The sequence below is a fragment of the Oncorhynchus mykiss genome, chromosome 17 (assembly GCF_013265735.2).
Source record: "Oncorhynchus mykiss isolate Arlee chromosome 17, USDA_OmykA_1.1, whole genome shotgun sequence".
Taxonomy (NCBI): Eukaryota; Metazoa; Chordata; class Actinopteri; order Salmoniformes; family Salmonidae; genus Oncorhynchus; species Oncorhynchus mykiss.
In genome coordinates this window covers 36946277-36951170 of record NC_048581.1, presented here as the reverse complement: position 1 = coordinate 36951170, position 4894 = coordinate 36946277, and the positions used below count along the sequence as shown (strand labels likewise).

At 42.1% G+C, this 4894-nt stretch overlaps 1 protein-coding gene across 3 annotated transcripts in view; it reads left to right on the top strand.

Annotated features, from left to right (window-relative positions):
* The window catches only part of LOC110493849 (matrilin-4), a 42800-nt gene that overhangs the window by 2154 nt on the left and 35752 nt on the right, over window positions 1–4894 (top strand). The window lies entirely within an intron of this gene.

The following is a 4894-nucleotide window of genomic DNA, read 5'->3' as shown; positions in this document are numbered from 1 at the left end:
TTACCCCCACCCCTTTCTCCGTTCCGGATCTCTTATTCAGTGTGTCTGTGTCTCCGTTTGTTTGTATTGCGAGATAGTCACCTGTTTCTCAGGTACAGGGTTCTCACACCCCTCTTGCTTCCGCAAACACTGCAGGAGATAGCAAGAGGTTGCCCAAAGACAAGAGTGACGTCCAACCAGACATCGAGTGCTTGTCTAACAGCTATGCAGTAGCTTTAGTTTTTGAAATTGCATTAAGAGTTGAGTGGTGTGTCTCTGAAAATAAATGGCAGAGAATAAGACACCTGTGTTTTCTATCAAGTAGGAAACCAGAATAAAAGTAATGTGCACTTCCAGGGAGCCTCAACCCACACAGTAGAACTGATAGTTCCCTGTGAACTCAGGGCATATGGGGGCCGGTGTAAGGGAAGTATGGAAGTTGCATTAGTGGCATTGCTCCCCAAGGGTGAGCACTGACATCTAAGCCTGTTATTTTGGGCTCGTTATTTTGAAAGGTTTCACAGAAGAGCTATAGAAAGCTGCAGAAAGAATGTACAGTTGATGTCAGAAGTTTACCTACACTTAGATTGGAGTCATTCAAACTCGCTTTACAATCACTGCACATGTCTTGTTAACAAACTGTAGTTTTGGCAAGTCGGTTAGGACATCTACTTTGTGCATGACACAAGTCATTTTTCCAACAATTGTTTACAGACAGATTATTTAACTTATAATTCACTGTATCACAATCCCAGTGGGTCAGAAGTTTACATACACTAAGTTGACTGTGCCTTTAAACAGCTTGGAAAAGACCAGAAAATGATGTCATGGCCTTCAGAAGCTTCTGATAGGTTAATAGACATAATTTGAGTCAATTGGAGGTGTACCTGTGGATGTATTTCAAGGCTTACCTTCAAACTCGGTGCCTCTTTGCTTGGCATCATGGAAAAATCAAAAGAAATCAGCCAAGACCTCAGAAAAAATCTGGTTCATCCTTGGAAACAATTTCCAAACGCCAGAAGATTTTTGGAGAAATGTCCTCTGGTTTGATGAAACAAAAATAGAACTGTTTGGCCAAAATGACCATCGTTATGTTAGGAGGAAATCCTGTAGAAAATTTGTGGGCAGAACTGAAAAAGTGCCTGCGAGCAAGGAGGCCTACAAAACCTGACTCAGTTACATCAGCTCTGTCAGGAGGAATGTGTCAATATTCACCCAACTTACAGTGGGAAGCTTGTGGAAGACTACCTGAAACATTTGACCCAAGTTTCATTTCACATTTCACATTCTTAAAATAAAGTGGTGATCCTAACTGACCTAAGACAGGGAATTTTTACTAGAATTAAATGTGAGGAATTATGAAAAACTGAGTTTAAATGTATTTGGCTGAGGTGTATGTAAACTTCCAACTTCAACTGTACATATCTTCTTCCATGCTACTTTAGCTACTCCCATGTGATGAAGAATCGTATGCAAAGTTCAATCTGTTCATTTTCATACCTACACTGAACAAAAATACAAACACAACATTTTCCATACGCACAAGTGTATTTCTCTCAAATGTTGTGCACAAATATGTTTACATACCTGTTAGTAAAAGGACAATCTCAAATCTGCAGTTTTGTCACATAACACAATGCCACGAATGTCTCAAATTGAGGGAGCTTGCAATTTGCATGCTGACTGCAGGAATGTCCACCAGAGCTGTTGCCAGATAATTTAATGTTCATTTCTCTGCCATAAACCGCCTCCAACGTCATTGTAGAGAGTTTGGCAGTACATCCAACCGGCCTCACACCTGCAGACCATGTGCATGGCGTCGTGTCGGCGAGTGGTTTTCTGATGTCAACGTTGTGAACCAGAGTGCCCAATAGTGGTGGTGGGGTTATGGTACAGATAGGCATAAGCTACAGACAACACACACAATTGCATTTTTTCGATAGCAATTTGAACGTACAAAAATACCGTAATGAAAGCCCATTATGAGGTACATTTTTTTAAAACAGACGCATATCTGTATTCCCAGTCATATGAAATCCATAGATCCGGGCCTAATTAATTCATTTCAATTGATTGATTTCTTCATATGAACTGTAACTCAGTAAAATCTTTGAAATTGTTGCATGTTGTGTTTATATTTTCATTCAGTATAGTAGGCTAGGTCTTCCTTTTCTTTTGTCAATTGTGCTATAATTGCTTGATTACTGCTCCAGTATTTAGCATCCACAACTTATACCATTATATAATGTCGAATTATCAGTCCATTCAGTGCAGTGGATTAACAGGGGAATAGTAAAGTGCACTGAATGTTTTTCTTAATGCATAATTAAGAAAGAGACTGCTGTATTTGTTGTGGTGTGACCTGTGAGAATAGGGGGCCTGGTAGTATGGGCACTGCTGTGTTAGTTAGGCAGTAGTGGGGCACACTTCGGCATCTTTGTACCTGCACACATGTACTTACAGAAGGAGGCTACTGAAACACACTTCTAGAGTTCTGCACTGGATCAAGATCACAATGCATAAGGGTCTCTCTCAGCTGGATGTGGGCTCTTAGCGAGGTCCTGATCTCTCCATCTTCGTGTCTGTCTTAATAAACCTCTGTCTGTCTACCCCTTAATTTGCTCAAACTAAATCAAATAAAATTTTATTTGTCACATGCGCCGAATACAGGTGTAGACCATACAGTGAAATGCTTACTAAACCAACAATGCAGTCAAGTAAAAATTTGAAAAATAACAAATTATTAAAGAGCATCAGAAATAACAGAAGAGAGGCTATTTACAGGGGGTTAGTCAAGATAATATGTACACTACTGTTCAAAAGTTTGGGGTCACTTAGAAATATCCTTGTTTTTGAAAGAAAAACAAATGTTTTGATTTGATTAGCTGTTCAGGAGTCTTATGGCTTGGGGGTAGAAGCTGTTAAGAAGCCTTTTGGACCTAGACTTGGCGCTCCGGTACCGCTTGCACATTTATTCACATTTATTTATATAGCCTTTCGTACATCAGCTGATATCTCAAAATGCTGTACAGAAACCCAGCCTAAAACCCCAAACAGAAAGCAATGCAGGTGTAGAAGCACGGTGGCTAGGAAAAACTCCCTAGAAAGGCCAAAACCTAGGAAGAAACCTAGAGAGGAACCAGGCTATGTGGGGTGGCCAGTCCTCTTCTGGCTGTGCCGGGTGGAGATTATAACAGAACAGGGACAAGATGTTCAAATGTTCATAAATGACCAGCATGGTCAAATAATAATAATCACAGGCAAAACAGTTGAAACTGGAGCAGCAGCACGGCCAGGTGGACTTGGGACAGCAAGGAGTCATCATGTCAGGTAGTCCTGAGGCATGGTCCTAGGGCTCAGGTCCTCCGAGAGAGAGAAAGAAAGAAAGAGAGAAAGAAAGAATTAGAGAGAGCATACTTAAATTTACACAGGACACTGGATAGGACAGGAGAAGTACTCCAGATATAACAAACTGACCCTAGCACCCCGACACAAACTACTGCAGCATAAATACTGGAGGCTGAGACAGGAGGGGTCAGGAGACACTGTGGCCCCATCCGATGACACCCCTGGACAGGGCCAAACAGGAAGGATATAACCCTACCCACTTTGCCAAAGCACAGCCCACACACCACTAGAGGGTATCTTCAACCACCAACTTACCATCCTGAGAAAAGGCTGAGTACAGCCCACAAAGATCTCCGCCACGGCACAACCCAAGGGGGGGGCGCCAACCCAGACAGGAAGATCACATCAGTGACTCAACCCACTCAAGTGACGCACCCCTCCTAGGGACGGTATAAAAGAGCCATAGTAAGCCAGTGACTCAGCCCCTGTAATAGGGTTAGAGGCAGAGAATCCCAGTGGAAATAGGGGAACCGGCCAGGCAGAGACAGCAAGGGCGGTTCGTTGCTCCAGAGCCTTTCCGTTCACCTTCACACTCCTGGGCCAGACTACACTCAATCATATGACCCACTGAAGAGATGAGTCTTCAGTAAAGACTTAAAGGTTGAGACCGAGTTTGCGTCTCTCACATGGGTAGGCAGACCATTCCATAAAAATGGAGCTCTATAAGAGAAAGCCCTGCCTCCAGCTGTTTGCTTAGAAATTCTAGGTACAATTAGGAGGCCTGCGTCTTGTGACCGTAGCGTACGTGTAGGTATGTACAGCAGGACCAAATCAGAGAGATAGGTAGGAGCAAGCCCATGTAATGCTTTGTAGGTTAGCAATAAAACCTTGAAATCAGCCCTTGCCTTGACAGGAAGCCAGTGTAGGGAGGCTAGCACTGGAGTAATATGATCACATTTTTTGGTTCTAGTCAGGATTCTAAGCAGCCGTATTTAGCACTAACTGAAGTTTATTTAGTGCTTTATCCGGGTAGCCGGAAAGTAGAGCATTGCAGTAGTCTAACCTAGAAGTGACAAAAGCATGGATACATTTTTCTGCATAATTTTTGGACAGAAAGTTTCTGATTTTTGCAATGTTACGTAGATGGAAAAAAGCTGTCCTTGAAACAGTCTTGATATGTTCTTCAAAAGAGAGATCAGGGTCCAGAGTAACGCAGAGTAACTTCACAGTTTTATTTGAGACGACTGTAAAACCATTAAGATTGATTGTCAGATTCAACAGAAGATCTCTTTGTTTCTTGGGACCTAGAACAAGCATCTCTGTTTTGTCCGAGTTTAAAAGTAGAAAGTTTGCAGCCATCCACTTCCTTATATCTGAAACACATGCTTCTAGCGAGGGCAATTTTGGGGCTTCACCATGTTTCATTGAAATGTACTGCTGTGTACATCCGCATAGCAGTGAAAGTTAACATTATGTTTTCGAATGACATCCCCAAGAGGTAAAATATATAGTGAAAACAATAGTGGTCCTAAAACAGAACTTTGAGGAACACCGAAATTTACAGTTG